We start from the raw sequence: 20,753 nt of genomic DNA, 5'->3' as shown, positions 1-20,753 counted from the left end.
TGTCACTGCTGGGTTTTGGGTTCTGATATCTTGTCTTCTATCCTCCATTTCATTGGTATAGATCTTTGTGATTCACTTATCAATTTCTTGAGTAATTACTTCATTTGGAGGTCACACTTCAAACAATTCTTATCACATTTTTCATATATACTGTATTTATTGTGTAACCTTCCTGAGCTATTTCAATTTGCCTACACAATGCAGAATTGAACAGATATAAATCATTACTGTTTTAAAAAGTTTTCCCAGTTGTGCTCCCTATTCAAAGCATTGAGTATTACACTAAATGTAATATCTCATACATAAGGAAGAATCCATTCAATTTCTAGTTCACTTTTCTCACTATGGGCTGAATTTTTCTTTTCTTTTATCAATTACCTCTGCTCCGTCTGCCTTCCATTGAGCATCCAGTACTGTGCAAAAGTCTTGGGCTCTTATCTATAGAGTTAAGAGTATCTGTCAATGTGGAGTGAAAATTGAGTTTGTAAACCTGGCAGGAGCACAGGATGTTGGGGATGGCAAGGGTAGAGCACCATGGGAGGGATATGGGACAAGTGGTAAGAAATGGTGCAGCTGCACACACCCAGCCTTGAGACACCAGGCAAGGTCATTTGATTCCAAACAATTTGTTTATTGATCATTATAGAATGTCTCTCTGGTGCTTCCCACTCCTCCCCCCTCTCTTCTCCTTTTCGCACAATGATTCCCTCTCCTTGTCTCTTATTCACTCTCAGTCTGCAATAGAGACCCATGCCAGAATCAGGTTTATCATCACTCACATATGGCATGATTTTTATTTTGCTGAAACGGTACAGTACAATACATAAAATTATCACAGGACTGTGCAAGCTCAGCGTTGCAATGAATTTCCAAAAACAGGTGACTATTAATCAGAAAAGAGCCATGATTAGTAAAAGCAAGACTTCCACTGATAGAGAGCCTTTCACATCTCTCAGTAGACTCTTTAACTACAAGGGCGTTAATCCAACCTCAAATATATCAATACCAGTATTTATGCAGTTGGGAATTTTCCACCAAGGATCATTGAACACGAGTAGGAGTCAAATTCATGGTGAATTATCTTCACTAAGAACAGCATTTATCTATGAATTGAACCTTAGACATTGGATACAGTAGTTAATCTCTGAAAAGTATCTGAAATGTTGAGAATTTCTGAGATTAAAGAATAACTAACTCAGTCAAGTATTGTCTGTTTAAACATCCCTGCACTCACCTCCCTGTTCACTGGATAAAGGCTTCCCTTTAGCTATGATCTTTGCTGCCAAAGAAGAAAGGAAACTTCATGACATCAGATTAAACTGGATTTAAACTCTAGTCTCTGAGCTGAAAATCCGTTTTTTCTAATTGATTGCCATTTGGTCTACCATCCGTCAGGAAGCCCCATCTTTGAAAGGAGAAGTTGTAAGTGAGTAGTAACTCAGTCTTGGTTTGAGTAAGTAAGATGCAATAATTTTTGCAGGGGTCATATTTTCATTTGTGAAAAGGGGATGATATAATATTTACTTGAATGTGACTTCATGAAGGACGAAGCACTCAGAGTACAAGGGAGAAGTGAATTGACTTCCAATAAAATTCTCTTCTTTCAGAATTCCTTGAGATGAAAGGTTGTAACTAATTACTCCACATTTAGCAAGCATCAATAAATGTCCATGGAATCATATACAGGCAATTTTGAAAAGACAATGAATAAATTATGCTTTTTCTCTGGGATAAAACCTTCAAGTCTTTTTGAATTATGTAAATAACTTTATCTTCTTATTCTTTTGCCACGCAATTATCCATTTCAAATTATTGTGTCTTGTGTTTCATCAGTAAGAATTGAATGAGGCTCCTAATTTTATCATGATTTTTCTTAGATTATATTATTTATTGCATTAAAGGATAGCAAGATACCTGCATCATTACCAGCTCTCTAAAAATTCTATACATTCTCAGTACTTACATTCACAATACTTATATGTACTTCGATCTTTAGGTTAAGTTTAAGAAGAAATTGTGGAAGGTGGTTTTATTCATTTTGTGTTTTTAAATGGAAGCTTCCAGCTGAAGGAAGATGCAAGCATGAAGTTCAATCTGAGGCAACTGGAAATACCTTTGATAACATTTTAGCAATAGCAAACTGTTTACAGTAAAACAGATGCTTAATGGAGTAATACGTTGACCTTTCCGGGTACTGTCCATATATAAAAATATTAACAAGGCATAGCCCAGTGCGATGATCTGACCTTTGTCAGCAGTGCCAGTGTATAAACATGATAGCTGATGGATTGTGGTATTATGTACTGACATTTCTTGCAGTTACTTACAGCAAGGCAGATAGGCACCACAGTGATTTTCACTTTATCTTCAAGATGTGCAATCTGACTGGGCGTAACACCCACATGATGTTACAGCATGTTAGTTAAGAAGCACTTTCCTCCCACACACATTGAATAATTGATCTAGGATTCTAAGTGAAGAATAACACATACTCAGAGTCTCAATGAAGCATTTGAAGTCTTCATACATGGACTTCCAACTCCCCAGAGCTGACTCCACCAGTCAAATTTAACAGATTCTTTCCTCTAGATAGTTAGGAGAATGCATTACCAGTTACTTGCCATCCAAAATAAAAAAGAAAATATCTATGAACTTAAAGGTACAGTGTTTGGTTTCATAGCTTTTTTGTTCAGGAAAGATTGGTTTTTAAATGCCTCTGATAGTTGTGCCTAATGTACAGTATTTTGTTGATGATGTTAGCCAGGGTTCAGGTTTCACCCTTCTGAAGGAGTCAGAATAAGCTGAACCCAGTGTCCGTCAGTGCTCCACCATGATTCTCCTTATGCTTCAGCCCACTTTTAAGCTCACAGCCTTCAACAGCACGGTCACTGGCACAACTTAAAAGACAATTCAATGATTGCTAACTGATTTGTGGTTGGAATATGATGATCGGTTTAAGCCATAGGATCATCTATTATCATACTAAATGATGGAACTTGCTTGTTTGGCTCTAGTCCACTTCTGCTTCTATTCTTTAGATTCCCATGATTTCTGACTGTTATAATTTTATAAGTGCTTTCTACTTTGCCAACCTCTTCAAAATTAGTAAAACCTGCAGGAAGTACTGCCTCAGGGGTTGAGGATCTTTCTGCAGAAACCTATCACTCTCGCAGCACTCCTCAGGGAAGAAGTCGTATCTGGTGGAAGGTGTCACATAGAGCCTAAAGGAAAGGTTTTCTTGGATAAAGAAGGCTTAAAGGGCTCTTAGCAGGATCTGCATTCACCCAGCGTGATTAGGAGGCTTTTATCTTGTCTGTACCTCAGCGAAGAACAGCTTGTGAGTTGTCTGCTCTTCTCTGAGAATAATTTCACTACTCCAGCCAAGGATGTGCTCAAAGCAGGACAAAGACTGCGATGCTAGTGGTTATTAAACTGAATGTGCTGTCTTTACGACAGTTATTTAGTTTATAATATTTTCGCTTAGTAATTCATTCAATAGTATTTTCTAGTTAGAATTAGAAGTGTTTAAAGTGTATTCATTGCATGTAAAATATATCGGCATGCGATGACGTCACATCCGGTTTCGCCGCGTCTTGTGGGAAAATACCGGTTTGAAATTAGCGCGAGGGTGGGGGCTCACCACGAGGCTCACCTGAGCACAAGCAGTTTTGCAGGCATGAGAAATCACAGTGAGAGCAACGCTGTAAGTTAATAGATAATCGATATATTGAACTAAGATGTTAATGCCGATCCTGTTAGAAGTAACGACGGTAGATAATGTTTATGCTTTCGTTAGTTAGAGAATCGCGGATAGTTTGCATGGAAGTGTATTTAAAGTAGTCAATGGAGCAGGTAAACTCTCCCTGTATACTGCACCTTAGTGTAATGTAGTTATAGTCACCTTTGCAAGTATTTACACTTGAAATGTGATATTAAGGAAGGAACAAATACTGTATCAATCTTGTATTGTTTTATCAACAGTTTTCACCATATGTTAATGTGAAGAGTGAAGAGTAAATGGTTAATCTTACTGCGATCTGGTTTGCATTGGCTGTGGTTTATCCGGACGTTAAATTCGGCGTTTCGTTACACCCGAAGGAGAACGTTACACTGAATAACCCAAGAACATTTATGTTTTTGGTTCTTTTCAGTCTGGAAGTACAGTTAACACCCTTAAGTTTGCAATGTATTATCACGCAAAATTCTTGGTTCAAAGACCTGACCACAATTCACTTTCTCTTGCCAGAAAGCTGAAGGAATTTCTAATACCCCATAATGAAAGATAGCTTTGAGGTGGTGCCATATGCCAGTTTGGAGATGCGCCAGAGTCCATCTAGGATAAGCTAATTATGCAAGCCATCTTTCCCTCCCCCTTACTTCCAGCTTTCTGCATGGATTGCTCTCTACACATTTCCCTTGTCCACTTGTTCCTCCCCACTGATCTCCCTCCTGGCACTTATCCTTGTAAGCGGAACAAGTGACAAACCTGCCCCTAAGTCTCCTCCCTCACTACCATTCAGGGCCCCAAACAGTCCTTCCGGGTGAGGCGACACTTGACCTGCGACTCTTTTGGGGTCATCTACTGTATCTGGTGCTCCTGATTGGGAGACCGTTTCGCAGAGCACCAATGCTCTATCTGCCATAAAAAAGGGGGATCTCCTTGTAGCCTCCCATTTCAATTCCACTTCCCATTCCCATTCTGACATGTCAGTCCATGGCTTTGTCTACTGCCACGATGAATTCACACACACACGTGTTCCACCTGGATAGCCTACAACCCGGCACGATGGCATGAACATTGATTTCTCGAAATTCCAGTAATTGCTCCCTCTCCCACTTCCTCATTCCCCATTCCTGTTTCCCTCTCTCACCTTATCTCGTTACCTGCCCATCACCTCCCTCTGGTGCTCCTCCTGCTTCCCTTTCTTCCATGGCCTTCCATCCTCTCCTATCACATTCCCCCTTTTCCAGCCTTTTGTCTCTTTCGCCAATCAGCTTCACCCCTCCTCCTCTCCCAGTTTCACCTTCTACTTCTTCCTCTGCTCCCCCAGCCTTCTCAGTTTGACTTCTCTCCTTCCTTTCCAGTCCTGAAGAAGGGTCTTCGCCCGAAACATCAACTGTTTACTCTTTGCCATAGATACTGCCTGACACTTTGAGTTCCCTCAGCTTCGTGTGTGTGTTGCTTTGGATTTACAGCATCTGCACATTTTCTTCAAAGAATTCCAACAGATTTGTCAGGCAAGATTTTCCCTTGAGGAAATCATGTTGATGACAGCCTATTTTACAATTTGCATCCAAGTACCTTGAGACCTCATCTTTAATAATCGATTCCAACATCTTCCCAACCACTGAGGTCAGACTAACTGCCTATAGTTTCCTTTCTTCTGCCTCTCTCCCTTCTTGAAGAGTGGAGTGACTTTTGCAGTACAATAAAAATATTTACAAGAATAAACCGTGAAATGCCTTTTCATTCTTGCATTTGTAGATAATGCATTCAGTGTTAAATTACTTTGTTTAAAGCCAATGGCACTGTTGCTATTCATGTAAACTCTTGTGTGGTACACAAGTACAATAACTGAAGGATTTCTTCACCATCCAATAGCAGAAGAAATCAATACCGTGGTCCTGTCCCACCAAACCGTGCGTTTGCTGCATCAAGCTTCAGTGCATCCCTCAGCACGTTTCTGTAGCCTGAAATGTATCATTTGCAGCATTCCTCCATGGACATCTCAGTGTGCTTTGGGCAGACTAAAAGGCATAGAAACATAGAAAACCTACAGCACAATATAGGCCCTTTGTTCCACAATGCTGTGCCGAACATGTCCTTACTTTAGAAATTACCTGAAGTTACCCATAGCCCGCTAGTTTTCAATTCAAAAGGACCGGAAGATCTCTCTGATCCTCCACACTGCCAGGAGTCTTACCATTAATACTACATTCTGCCATCACATTTGGCCTACCAAAATGAATCACCTCAGGCTTAGCTGGGTTGAACTCTATCTGCCATTTCTCAGCCCAGTTTTGCATACTATCAATGTCCTGCTGTAAACTCCGATAGCCCTCCACACTATCCACAACACCCCCAACCTTTGTGTCATCAGCAAATTTACTAACCCATCCCTCCTCTTCCTCATCCAGGTCATTTATGAAAATTATGAAGAGAAAGGGTCCTAGAACAGATCCCTGAAGGACAGCACTGGTCACTGACCTCCATGCAGAATATGACCCGTCTACAACCATTCTTTGCCACCTCTGGGCAAGCCAATTCTGGATCCACAAAGCAAAGTCCCTTTGGATCCTATGCCTCCTTACTTTCTCAGTAAGTCTTGCATGGGGTACCTTATCAAATGCCGTGCTGAAATCCATGTACGCTACATCTACTTCTCTTCCTTCATCAATGTGTTTAGTCACATCCTCAAAAAATTCAACCCGGCTTGTAAGGTACGACCTGCCTTTGACAAAGCCAGGCTGACTATTCCTAATCATATTATGCCTCTCCAAATGTCCATAAGTCCTGCCTCTCAATATCTTCTCCATCAGCTTACCAACCACTGAAGTAAGACTCACTGGTCTGTAGCGGTGTGCTACATGCAGCGCTAAAATTACGACACGGAGTCGGTAACTGCAGTCGAAGGAAAAAACTTTATTCGAAATCCTCAGCCTCACTTTTAAGCCTCCCTCAACCTGCCCCCCGTGGCGCAGAGGCTCCAAAGCTCTGTGCTCGCAAACCCCCGTAGGCTATCTCCCTTAGCCGGAAAGCTGGCTAATTGTGAGCCGGTTCGGATGTGCCAGGAAATGGGTCGCCACATAAACTCCCCCCCCCCCTGCCAGAACCGGCGATACACCCCCTAATGTCCACAGTCTGGGCCGGAACCTGCTTGGGAGGTCGGCCTCTGTGCCGAGGTGCCGGAAACTCGGCCAGTTGTGCCAGGTCCACATGGGCCGGTTTGAGTCGGTCCACTGTGAAAACCTCCTCTTTCTCCCCAACGTCCAGCACGAATGTGGACCCGTTGTTCCGGAGCACCATAAACGGCCCCTCGTATGGCCGCTGCAGCGGTGGCCGATGCCCGCCCCTTCGTACAAACACAAACTTACAGTTCTACAGGTCTTTGGGTACGCAGGTTGGGTTCCGCCCGTGCTGTGAAGTGGGTATGGGGGCCAGGTTACCGAGCTTCTCGCGTAGTCTGCCCAGGACTGCTGCGGGATCTTCCTCTTGCCCCCTTGGGGCTGGTAGGAACTCCCCGGGGACGACCAGGGGCGCGCCGTATACCAACTCGGCTGACGAGGCATGCAGGTGGTCTTTGGGCGCTGTACGGATGCCGAGTAGGACCCAGGGAAGCTCGTCCGCCCAGTTGGCTCCTCGCAGGCGGGCCATGAGGGCCGACTTCAGGTGACGGTGGAAACGCTCCACTAGCCCGTTCGACTGTGGGTGGTAGGCAGTGGTGTGGTGCAGCTGAGTCCCCAAAAGGCTGGCCATAGCTGACCACAGGCTGGAGGTGAACTGGGCACCTCTGTCGGAGGTAATGTGGGCTGGTACACCAAAGCGAGATACCTAGGTGGCAATCAGTGCCCGGGCGCAAGATTCAGAGGTGGTGTCGGTGAGCGGGACTGCCTCTGGCCATCTTGTGAACCGGTCCATGATAGTCAGGAGGTGCCGCGCTCCGCGTGAAACTGGCAGGGGACCCACGATATCCACATGAATGTGGTCGAAACGCCGGTGGGCGGGATGGAACTGTTGCGGTGGGGCTTTGGTGTGCTGCTGCACCTTGGCCATCTGGCAGTGCATGCACGTTTTGGCCCATTCACTGACCTGTTTGCGGAGTCCGTGCCAAACGAACCTGCTGGAAACCATCCGGACAGTTGTCCTGATGGAGGGATGCGCCAAGTTATGAATGGAGTAGAAAACACAACGCCGCCAGGCTGTCGGGACGATGGGACGGGGCTGGCCGGTGGTGACATCACAGAGTAGGGTCCTCTCACCCAGGCCTATGGGGAGGTTCTGGAGCTGCAAACCGGAGACTGCGGTTCTGTAACTCGGGATCTCCTCATCTGCCTGCTGTGCCTCTGCCAGTGCCTCAAAGTCTACCCCTTGGGAAAGGGCATGAACGGTAGGGCGAGAGAGCGCATCCTCCACGACATTGTCCTTACCCGAGACGTGCCGGACATCCGTCGTGTATTCAGAGATGTAGGACAGGTGGTGTTGCTGGCGGGATGACCAGGAGTCGGACGCTTTGGTAAACGCAAAGGTAAGCGGTTTGTGGTCCGTGAACGCGGTGAAGGGCCTACCTTCTAGGAAGTACCTGAAATGCCGGATTGCCAGGTAGAGCGCCAACAGTTCCCGGTCGAAAGCACTGTACTTGAGCTCGGGTGGCCGCAGGTGTTTGCTGAAAAACGCCAGGGGTTGCCAGCGACCTGCGATGAGTTGCTCCAGCTCCCCACCGACTGCCGTGTTAGATGTGCCCACTGTGAGGGCGGTAGGGGCGTCCATTCTGGGATGTATTAGCATTGCGGCATTCGCCAAAGCTTCCTTCGTTTGAACGAAAGCAGCGGCGGACTCCTCGTCCCAGGTAATGTCCTTGCTCGGACCCAACATCAGGGCGAACAGGGGGCGCATGATCCGGGCAGCTGAAGGGAGGAAGCGGTGGTAGAAATTGACCATATCTACGAATTCCTGAAGGCCTTTGATCATGGTGGGTCGGGGGAAGTGGCGGATCGCATCTACCTTAGCGGGCAGAGGGGTTGCCCCGTCTTTAGTAATCCTGTGGCCCAGGAAGTCAATGGTATTGAGTCCGAACTGGCATTTGGCGGGGTTGATTGTAAGACCGTACTCACTCAGTCGGGCGCAGAGTTGACGGAGCTGGGACAGATGCTCCTGACGACTGCTGCTGGCAATGAGGATGTCGTCCAAATAGATGAACGCGAAGTCCAGGTCCCGTAACACCGCGTCCATTAACTGCTGGAACGTCTGTGCAGCATTCCTCAGGCCGAACGGCATGCGGAGGAACTCGAAAAGGCCAAACGGGGTGATGAGAGCCGTTTTGGGGACGTCGTCAGGATGCATAGGGATTTGATGGTACCCTCGGACGAGGTCTACCTTGGAGAAGATCCGTGCGCCGTGCAGGTTTGCTGCAAAGTCCTGAATGTGCGGCACAGGGTAGCGGTCCGGTGTGGCAGCCTCGTTCAGCCTGCGGTAGTCGTCGCACGGTCTCTAGCCTCCCGTCGCTTTGGGCACCATGTGCAGGGGGGAGGCCCATGGGCTGTCGGACCGCCGGATGATCCCCAATTCCTCCATCCTCTGGAACTCCTCCTTTGCCAGTCAGAGCTTGTCCGGGGGAAGCCTCCGAGCACGGGCGTGGAGGGGTGGTCCCTGGGTTGGGATGTGGTGCTGTACGCCGTGTCGGGGCATGGCTGCCATGAACTGCGGTGCCAGAACTGATGGGAAATCCACCAGGACCCTAGTGAAGTTGTTGTCGGACAGCGTGATGGAGCTGAGGTGAGGGGCTGGCAACTGGGCTGCACCCAGGGAGAACGTCTGAAAGGTCTCGGCATGTACCAGTCTTTCCCTGGGCAGGTCGACCAGTAGGCTGTGAGCCCACAAAAAATCCGCATCCAGAAGCGGTTGGGCTACGGCGGCCAGTGTAAAGTCCCACGTGAACTGGCTGGAGCCGAACTGTAGCTGCACCTGATGGGTGCCATAGGTCCTTACTGTGCTGCCATTCACGGCCCTCAGGGGGGGCCCGGTGCCTGGCTGCGGGTGTCGTAACTCGTCGGAGGTAAAACGCTGATCTTGGCACCGGTGTCGACCAAAAACCGGCGTCCCGACCTTCTGTCCCACACATACAGGAGGCTATCCCGATGGCTAGCCGCCGTAGCCATCAGCGGCGGCTGGCCCTGGTGTTTCCCGGGAACTCGCAGGGCGGGCGACAACGGCGGGCTTCTGCACCCCTCCGCTGGTGGTAGAAGCACCAGTGTTCATTGGGCCGGGGGTTGGCGGGCTCTGCGGCCGGGCCTGGACTGGTTTGCTGCTGGGTGCGTGGCTGGGAGATCCGTGCGATGGACGCCCCGCTCACCTTTTTGGTGTTCCACAGCAAGTCCGCCCGGGCTGCCACCTTCCGGGGGTCACTGAAATCTGTGTCGGACAGCAGCAGGCGTATGTCCTCGGGCAGCTGCTCCAGGAATGCCTGCTCAAACATGAGGCCTGTGTGTCCCTCGGCCAGAGACAACATCTCATTCATTAAAGCTGAAGGAGGTCTGTCGCCCAAGCCATCCAGGTGTAGTAAAAGGACAGCTCGCTTGCGCCGTGAGAGTCCGAAAGTCCTGAGGAGCAGGGCTTTGAATTCCATGTACTTGCCGTCTGCCAGGAGCGACTGTACGAACTCCGCGACCTGGGCCGCTGTGTCCTGGTCGAGGGAGCTCACCACGTAGTAGTAGCGGGTGTCTTCTGAGGTGATCTGGCGAACGTGGAATTGGGCTTCGACTTGCTGGAACCATAGGTTCGGGCGCTGTGTCCAGAAACCCCGCAGTTTCAATGAAACCGCATGAACAGAGGCGGCGTCGGACATTTCTGGTCCAAAAATTGTTTGGACCATCAGGGTCACCAATTGTAGCGGTGTGCTACATGCAGCGCTAAAATTACGACAAGGAGTCGGTAACTGCAGTCGAAGGAAAAAGCTTTATTCGAAATCCTCAGCCTCACTTTTAAGCCTCCCTCAACCTGCCCCCCGTGGTGCAGAGGCTCCAAAACTCTGTGCTCGCAAACCCCCGTAGGCTATCTCCCTTAGCCGGAAAGCTGGCTAATTGTGAGCCGGTTCGTATGTGCCAGGAAATGGGTCGCCACAGGTCTATAATTTCCTGGGCTATCTTTACTCCCTTTCTTGAATAAGGAAACAACATCCACAACCTTCCAATCCTCTAGAACCTCTCCCGTCCCCACTGATTTTGTAAGGATCATTGCCAGAGACTTAGCAATCTCTTCCCTCGCTTCCCACAATAGCCTGGGGTATATCTCGTTTGGTCCCAGTGACTTAACCAACTTGATGCATTTCAAAAGCTCCATCATATCCTCTTTCTTAGTGTCTATGTTCTCAAGCGTTTCAATCCACTATAAGTCATCCCTACAATTGCCAAGGTCCTTTTCCGTAGTGAATACTGAAGCAAAGTATTCATTAAGAACCTCTGCTATCTCCTCCGGTTCCATACACACTTTTCCACTGTCACACTTGATTGGTCCTATTCTTTCACATCTTATCCTCTTGCTCTTCACAGTAGAATGCCTTGGGGTTTTCCTTAATCCAGTTCACCAAGCCTTTTCAGGGCTCTACTAATATCATTTTTAAACTCCTTCCTACTAGCCCTATAATTTTCTCAATCTGGTTCTTTGGATCTGGATTACTTGGTTTTTTGAACCTTTCATAAGTTTTTGTTTTCTTCTTGACTGGATTTTCTACAGTCTTTGGTTCTACTATGGTTCCTGTACCCTACCGTCTCTCCCTGTCTTATTGGAATGTACCTATGCAGAATGCCATGCATATATCTCCTGAACATTTGACACAGTTCTGTCGTACATCTTTCACCAAGTTGATAATCTTACAATGCTACCTGATGTCTGTCTTTCTTTGCGTCGCTGGGAACAGCTTGCAGATGTGTGAGTCCTCTGTTATATAACTGTTCGGGATGAACCGTGACACCAGCTCTTGCAGCTTTCTTCATACCCTCTGTGTAAACCTACAGCTTGCAAAGCAATGAGCAACCATCTCATTCTGACTACAGTCCTCTCAGAGTCAGCAGTGGTGGGAGTGATGTTTCAAGCAATCAGAAAGAATCTCATTGGGAGTGCCTCTCTCACCAGCATCCAAGTGAGATCTTGGTGCTTGTTGACAACTTCTGTTGCTGATGATGATGAAGCAGCATCTACCATCAAGGACCCCCAGCATCCATGCCACGATGTCTTCTCATTGCTGTCATCAGAATGAAGGTAAAGGAGCCTCAGGAACCTCAGCATCAGGTTCAGGAACAGTTATTACCCCTCAACTATCGGGCTCTTGAACCAGAGGGGATAACATCATTCAATTTCACTCAAACTATTCCCACAATGTATGGATTCATTTTTCAAGGATTCTTCATCTCATGTTCTTGATACTTATTGTTTGTTTGTTTGGAGTTGAACTGTGACCAATCATTGAGCATGAATACGAGAAGAGAGCAACCTTTTACTTAAGTTAGCATTCAACATTAAAAAGGCAGTGCTTGCAGCAGTTTTTCAGAGTTAGACTGCAACCAATCACTGAGCAGGATTCATTAGAAAGGACGAAAGAAAATAGGGCAGGCACAAGCACAGCAGCCATTTTTGGAGTGGCTTTTGTTTAGAGAGGGCCAGTGATAGAGTGGCTTTGGCTCATCTTGGTTAGGCAAGATCAGGGTTGGGTGAGTTAAGTCTCTAGGAAGTCCTTTTTTCCCCTAAAACACAGTTAGTGCAGCAAGAATGGCTGTAGGGGCGGGCAGTGTTATGTTCTGTGTGTGAGATGTAGAATGCCTGGCACACCTCCTGCTATTCGGATAGCCACATCTGCACCAGGTGCACCGGACTACAGCTCCTCAGAGAACGGGTTAAGGAACTGGAACTGCAGGTTGATTACCTTTGGCTCCAATGGGAATATGAGGAGGTGAAACCTGGGACCTACAGGGAGGTAATCACCACTAGGTTGCAGGAGGCAGGTAACTGGGTGACTGTCAGGAGAACGAAGGGAAATAGGCAGCCAGTGCAGTGTACCACTGTGGCTGTGGTTGTCTCTATGGTTTATAGTCTACATGTTTATGTTTTTCAGCTTCATTGGGCCAGCACCTCATTTTTTGATGTACTACATGGTGATGCTCCCTGGCTTCCTTTCTGCACTTCTCAGCGAACCAGAATTGACTTACTATTTTCATGACTATGGTAGGTGTGGTACATGCTGAGGCATAAAGGTTTAGATTCGGTGGTGCGCACTCAATATCACCCGATGCATGTCCTCACTTTATCTGCCAGATCTATTCTGTTTATACTATTTAGTGCAATTGTAGTGCCAGACAACACAAAGGAGACCATTATCACAAGATACTCTGTAGATGCAAAATACAGAACATAGAACCATACAGCACGGGATCAGGCCCTTGGGTGGAGCAGAATTAGGCCTCTTGGCCCATCAGCTCTGGTCTACCATTCAGTCATGGTTGATTTATTTTCCTCTCAACCCTTTTCTCCAGACTTCACCCCGTAACATTTGAGGCCCTTGCTAATCAAGAATTATCAACAAACATTTTAAGTGTACCCATTGTTTTGGCCTTCAAAGCCGTCTGTGGCAAAAAAAAAATCCAGATTCACCTCCCACTGCTTAAATAAATTCCTCCTCATTTTTGTTCTTAAGGGACACCCTTCTCTTCTGAGGTTGTGCCCTCTAGTACTAGACTCCCCCATTATTGGAACCATCCTCTCCACGTTCACTCTATCTTCTGATCCAGTATCAACTCCCACGGTCATACCACTGCTTTATGAACAGAACTACCTCAACTCTATTTCCTGCTGTCTATTCTACCATAATGTCAAGTACCCATAGATACTCAGCTGCTTGGTTTCCTGTAGAACTACATCTGTTAGCACACAGTTATCAGATCATAGAATTTATTTTTATTCCTGCCATCAATTTGTCTATTTTGTTATAAATGAATTTAGGTTTATTTTTCTGACAGGTGTCCTACTCTGACACCATTTGTAACCACAATGGTGTTATAGCAGTCTGGTTATGACTGACCTTGTAACTACCTTGAATTGTCACCTATCATTATCACTGATTGACTATTGTTCTCTACACTGCGGTAACCACTCACCCTCAGCATTGTTGCTAAGCTCATGCCACAACTCGTATCTTGTACAGACCACTGAACACGACAGACAGATTTTTAAAAATACGATGTTCAATATTCTCTGAGACATGTCCTCTTTTATCTGCAGGAGAAGGCAATGCATAATTGTGTCCTGAAGAGCTACCAGATTGGTTCTGGGGTGGCTGGTGAGCAAGCTAACATGAAGAATAAATCTGGCTGACCTCGTCTTTACGGACCTAAAGTGGCAAACACATCACAGACAACACTGTCATACTGTCCCCATGGAGACAAAGACCCTCTCCACAGAGATCAAGCTCTCCATTGTAACCATGGAGAGAAATAAACAGTCGATGTTCAGGCCGAGACCCTTCATCAAGCCCTGAAACATTGACTATTTATTCCTCTCCATAGATGCTGAGCTACTGAGTTCCTCTAACATTTTATGCATGTTAGTCTGGATTTCTGCAGAGGAACATGGAAAGATATGGACATTGTGAAGGGATAAGGGATCAGTTAAGTTGGCCACTGGATTACAAATTTATTTGTTTTGGCACAGTATTGTGATGTATTATGGTCTAGCATTAAGATGAGGATTAGTTTGGGTGAAAATTTGAAATAGCATAGGAAATATGTCATAGATGGTCTACAGATCTCCTAGAAGTATTTATAATATATAGTAGGATAGGAAAAAAATCAAGAAACAGTATGGCTTGTAAGGAGATTATTGCAATGATTATACAACTTTGAATGTTATATGTGATAGCACAAATCAAACTGCAATGATGGTCTTCAGGTCAATTTCACAAGGTGTACTTTGGTCTGTTTTGTTCGAACAATGAACCAGCAAGAGAATAGGTTATTTTTGATCTAGTCATGAGCAATGACCCAGAATTAATTAATTGTCCCACCATAAAGGATCCTCTGGGGTGGTAGAATTTCATGTTTAATAGTCTGAAACTTGTACCTTTTTCTTATATGAAGGTGATTACAGAGGAAGGAAGGCAGTTCTTTCTTAAAGTGGACTGGAAAATAGTGTGAAAGGTAACACAGAAGATAAGCAGTGGCAGATATTTAAGGTAAATTTCACAATTCACAGCAAGCAAATGCTTAGAAATTTGTCATTTTGGCATTTTGTAATGCAAATAGCACATGAAATCTTGGCTATGGAGAGCACTGGTATTCATTGGTTCTGTCCATGGTGTGGACCTGCTCATCATAATGATCAGCTCTGGTGCCAACACAGCATGCCCACAACTCACTAAACCCACCGAACGTCTTTGGACTGTTGGAGCAAACCAGAGCATCTGGAGGAAACGCACCTTCGTGTGGGGAGCTCCTTACAAACATCTGCAGGGATTGAGCTACTGCTGGCCACAATGGAGAAGACTGCATCTCCTCCTCCTTAGTATTTTCCTTTCCTTCCATGGCAGGCTTTATTGTTGCTGTACTATAACTGCAATTACTCACGTACTTTTCAGTATCACCTCACTTCCAGCAGGAGCTCTGCCACTTCTAACATATTTTGTTTTGTATATATTTTTCACAAATCATGTCTGCGGATGAGAACTACACATGAAAGATGTCCAGTATGCCAAAGTCCAGGCCAAAGAATGGGGATCCATTTGTAGAAAGTAAGAAGGCTTCAGATGGGGAAAAAAAGGCTGGCAATGTTGAAGAAATTGAAGGTAAATTTAACAAAACAGCTGAGAAAGAATCAGGATCAGAATCAATTTTATATTATCACTGACATGTTGTGAAATATGTTGTTTTGTAGCACCATAACAGTGAAACACATAAAAATATTATAAATTACAATAAGAAATATATGCAGTGGATATTGATTAATTGAGACACCTCAGGACCAGTACTTTTTGCCACAATTACTTAAAGTTTCATGGAAATAGTTAAAAAGGTATAAAAAAGGCAAACTGTTTAACTGAATAACAAATTATGCATTTAAATGAAATATAGAACATATTAGAACACTACCAATGCTACTACAGTACTATGAAACTGCATATTAGTTCCTAATAGTTATTGATGGAGGAATTAATCCAGTGTACATTGCCATGTATGGGGCATCCAGGGAAGGGTAACACCTTTAGTGAACTGGCTAGTTGTGTCCATTCTGGGGCAGCTCATTCATGTTTCGTCCCCACTGGACACTCAGTTCTCACCTGTGGCTCTGAGTAGCTGTTTGCATGTGACAGCAGCCACACCCCTAACTATCAGTGACAAAAATCATTGCTTTTTGAACACAAATCCACATTTTGACACTCTGATGAATGGTATAGGGATTTCAGTAAGGCATTTGATAAGGTTCCCCATGCAAAGCTCATTCAAAAAGTAAGGATGCATGGGATCCAAGGCAACCTTGCTTTGTGGATCCAGAATTGGCTTGTCGACAGAAAGCAAAGAGTGGTTGTAGACAGGTCATATTCTGCATGAAGGTTGGTGGCCAGTGGTGTGCCTCAGGGATCTGTTGTGGGACCCCTCCTCTTTGTGATTTTTATAAATGACTTGGATGAAGAAGTAGAAGGGTGGATTCGTAAGTTTGCTGATGACACAAAAGTTAGGGGTGTTGTGGATAGAGGTGAAGAATTGTTGAGGTAACAGTGGGACAGCGATAGGATGCAAAACTGTGCTGAGACTTGGCAGATGGAGTTCAACACAGATAAGTGTGAAGTGGCTAATTTTGGTCAGTCAAATTTGAAGACAGAATATAATATTAATGGTAAGACTCTTGGCAGTGTGGAGGATCAGAGAGTTCTTGGGGTTTGTGTCCATAGTACACTCAAAGATGCTGCACAGACTGAAGTGTTGTTAAGAAGGAACATGGAATGTTGGCCTTTCTCAACCATGGGATTGAGCTCCAGAGCCGTGAGATAATGTTGCAGCTATATAGGTCCTTGGTCAGATTCCAACTTGGAGTACTGTGTTCAGTTCTGGTCACCTCACTACAGGAAGGATGTGGATACTATAGAGAGAGTGCAGCGGAGATTTACATGGATGTTGCCTGGATCGGAGAGTGTGCCTTATGAGATTAGGTTGAGTGAACTTGGCCTTTTCTCTTTGGAGCAATGGAGGATGAAAGGTGACCTGACAGAGATGTATAAGATGATGAGAAGCATTGATCATGTGGATGGCCAGAGGCTGAAATGGCTAAAACAAAGGAGCATAGTTTTAAGGTGCTTGGAAGTAGGTACAAGGGGGAGGCCAGAGGTAAACTTTTCACACAGAGAGTGGTGGGTGTGTGGAATGCACTGCCAGCAACGGTGGTAGAGGCCAATACAATAGGGTCTTTTAAGAGACTTTTAGATAGGTACATGGAGCTTAGAAAAGTGGAAGCCTATGCAGTAGGTAAATTCTAGACAATTTCTAGAATAGGTTACATGGTCGGCACAACATTGTGGGCCAAAGGGCCTGTAATATGCTGTAGATTTCTATGTTCTATGTTCTACAACTGATACTATTTAAGAACTGTTCACCTTAATAAATAAAAGATCAATAACATGAAGTGATCCATACCTGAGAAGTGTCAGAAAAGTCTATGTTCTCTTGCTACCCATATCATTTTGCCCTGTATCTGCTTGCTATTATTCTTTCATTTCATCAATTACTCACCCCAACACTGCCCATATCTAAACGAATGGAATATATACTCTATCCAGTCATTAGTGAACACCACAAAACATTTTATTATTTTTATTACTGTGATATTGAAAAGTACTTTAGAAATTTATGGGAAAATACGTGTAAAATCATATTTCCCTAAGTCAGGTCATCCATAACACAGGGAGTCCGTGTATTCTTATTGAGCAGAGGTTTGAAAATAGTCAACGCTGCTGTTAGCCAGTCGCTTCCAGGCATTTTGATAATTAACAGACAGCACAAAATTGCTGTGGTGACTGGATCAGAAGTAATGGCCACAATTAAATTAAATTAAAAGTGGCAATCCCTGCACCTGTTTCTGAGGTCTATCTAATTTAGATTCCATTGACTGTGCCTCAGTCACACTGGTTGTGTTTATGGGATTTTCTCTTTCCATTATCAATGCACCATGTTTATTCCCCAATGCTCTTCTAAATAAATGGGACGGCAGGGCCGTGTAGTGGTTAGCGCAGTGCTTTACCATACTGGTTCAACTCCCGCTGCTGCCTGTAAGAAGCTTTTACTTTCTCCCCGTGACTGCGTGAGTTTCCTCCCACAGTCCAAAGAGGTACTGGTTGATAGGTTAATTGGTCATTGTAAATTACCCTGTGATTGGGCTAGGGTTAAATCGGGGATTGATGGACAGTGCAGTTCAAAGGGCAGGTAGGGCCTACTCCCTGCTGTATCTCAATTAATAAACAATAGGGAAGCTACTTCCTTAGAAGTTTGCAAAGATATGACATCTAAAACTTTGACAAAATGTTATAGGTATGTGGTGGAGAGTATAATGACTGGCTACATTGCAGTCTAGTATGGAAGTTCAAATATCCTTGAATGGAAAATCCTACAAAGAGTAGTGGATATGGTCCAGTCCGTCATGGAGCGAGAATGAAAATCTGGCTAAATTGTGCCGGAAGAACAACCTCTTATTCAATGTCAACAAGACCAAGGAGCTAATTATTGAGTTCAGAAGGAGGAAACTGGAGATTGTTGAGTTAGTCCTCATCGGAGGATCAGGGGTGGAGAGGGTTAGCAACTTTAAATTCCTCAGCACTATTATTTCGGAGGACCTATCCTGGGCCCAGCACATATGTGCAATTACAATGAAAGCACAGCCATGCCCATGCTTCCTTTTGGAGTTTGTGAAGATTTGGCGTGACATCTATGTATGTATGTGGCCTCTGTCGGTTGTGATAAACCATGGATACTGCGCCTCTGGTAGTCACTGGGAGTGGCTTCTCTGGGGTGCAAGCCAGGGCAGAGTTGATATGGAGATCCGTCTGTTGCCCATGCAGTGGGTCCACCCCCTTCATGCTGATGACGGGTCCACAGGAACGACAAAAGTCGATACGGTTTGGTGCCAGCATGACATCTAAAACTTTGACAAATTCAATAGATGTGTGGTGGAGGGTATTTTGACTGGTTGCATCATAGCCTGGCATGGAAACACCAATGCCCTTGAACGGACAACCCAACAAAAAGTAGTGGGAATGACCCAGTCTGTTACAGATAAAGCCCTCCCCAACATTGAGCACATCTACATGGAGTGTTTTCACAGGAAAGCAGCATCCATCATCACGACCCCTGCCAGGACATGCTCTCTTCTCACTGCTACCATCAGGAAGAAGGTACAAGAGCATTAGGACTCACACTACCAGGGTCAGGAGCAGTTATTACCCCTCAACCATCAGGCTCTTTAACCAGTGGGTATAACTTCACTCAACTTCACTTGCCCATCACTGAACTGTTCCCACAGCTTACTTACTTTCAAGTACTCTTCATTTCATGAACTCAATATTTATTGATGATTATTATTATTATTTTATTGGCACAATTTATTATCTTATGCACATTGGTTCCCAACCCTGCTGTGTGCAGTCTTTCATTGATACCATTATGATTATTGGATTATTGAGCATGCCTGCAAGAAACCAAATGCCAGGTTGCATATGGTGACATATATGTACTTTGACAATAAACTTATTTTGTATTTTTTACTTAGTAAGTGCCTGAAACAATAGAAATCACAAGCAAAAAGCAGTATAATATACTCATTTGATAATGTTTATCATAATTAATGTCCTGTCCTTTGCAGCCAGGCCTGCGATTCATTAGTAGGTTTTTAAGTCATACATGAATTAACTGGATTGTCATTTTTTAGAGTAACAAACCTATATATATATATGTTTATATTCCACAAGCCATTAATAGTCCTTGTATTGTGATAGTTCTGTAGAACTGAAGTGGGTTTGATTGACAGCTTTGTGCTAGAACCAGAAAAAAAATGAACGTTGAATCCCAGTCTTGGGCATGCTGACTGAGCTTATGATGGGGTATAAATGATGTTCACTCGTGGTCCTCAGGGCTTTTAGCTCACCTGAAATGTTGGACTAAATTGGAAACATGATATAGTTTAATACATCATGGTTTCTTCCAGCAGTTGAGAAATTGTCTAAAAACTTCAAATGAGGTGTGTTGAGAAAAGCTGCAAGATATCTTTTGATCAAGATTGAAGTAGATACTGTATTACATCAAAATATGGACAAGCTTGTTACTTGGACTGAATCTTTGCTTCTTCCAGTAATGAGAGATTTCCTCAAGTGTTTCTACAAGTAGGTAAAATGTCAAGCACTCTGGTTTCTATCTCCTTAGATGAAGAGCAAGATACTAACAGGATTAGTAATATGTACAATACACATTAGATTGAAGCTGACAAGTTTTTTTTCATATATGATAATATCTCATTGTGTGTACCTGAATAGTAATTTCCTGAATGCTGTAAACTTGATCAGCTTTGGTCCCTTTCAGTTGGGCAGGTTATAATAAAAGTAAGTCAAACCTTGCTGGCATAAGGGCATGGTAAATGTGAGTATATCTATGTGTACATTATGAAACGTGCACCTTGTTTGAAATACATAACTTTGACAAGTTTTACTATAACTCCAATTTAGAATATATTCATTTGGTTTAGCATTTATACAAAAGGTAAAACCATCCAGTGAGACATTTTCAGCATGAGATCAAGTAACATATTGTATGAAGTCCAGTGCACAAGATATGATATAAACAATAATGCAAGGAAAAATGAGAAAAAGTATATTATTCTTTTAATATATCTTGCAAGTCATTGTATGTCATTGATTTGGATTGTGGGATTAATGGATTTGTGGCTAAGTTTGCTGATGATACCCAAAGATAGGTGGAGGAGTGGGTGGTGCTGAGGAAACAGAGAGCCTGCAGAG

The 20,753-nt window shown here is 44.5% G+C and overlaps 1 long non-coding RNA gene across 3 annotated transcripts; it reads left to right on the top strand.

Annotated features, from left to right (window-relative positions):
- Positions 1–1,254: 1,254 nt before the first annotated feature.
- LOC132405604 (uncharacterized) lies at positions 1,255–19,943 on the top strand. 3 transcript variants are annotated; one of them, XR_009515926.1, is made up of 4 exons: positions 1,255–1,422; positions 6,139–6,319; positions 12,825–12,934; positions 13,988–19,943. It is a non-coding gene; the product is annotated as an uncharacterized LOC132405604 (long non-coding RNA). The 3 variants fall into 3 exon arrangements; XR_009515925.1 differs by lacking the exon at positions 6,139–6,319; XR_009515924.1 differs by lacking the exon at positions 6,139–6,319 and having other exon boundaries at positions 1,255–1,426.
- The last annotated feature ends 810 nt before the right edge of the window (positions 19,944–20,753 follow it).

This window comes from Hypanus sabinus, chromosome 15 (genome assembly GCF_030144855.1).
Source record: "Hypanus sabinus isolate sHypSab1 chromosome 15, sHypSab1.hap1, whole genome shotgun sequence".
NCBI lineage: Eukaryota > Metazoa > Chordata > Chondrichthyes > Myliobatiformes > Dasyatidae > Hypanus > Hypanus sabinus.
Note: the sequence above shows the minus strand (reverse complement) of the source record. Positions and strands in the feature narration are given on the sequence as shown.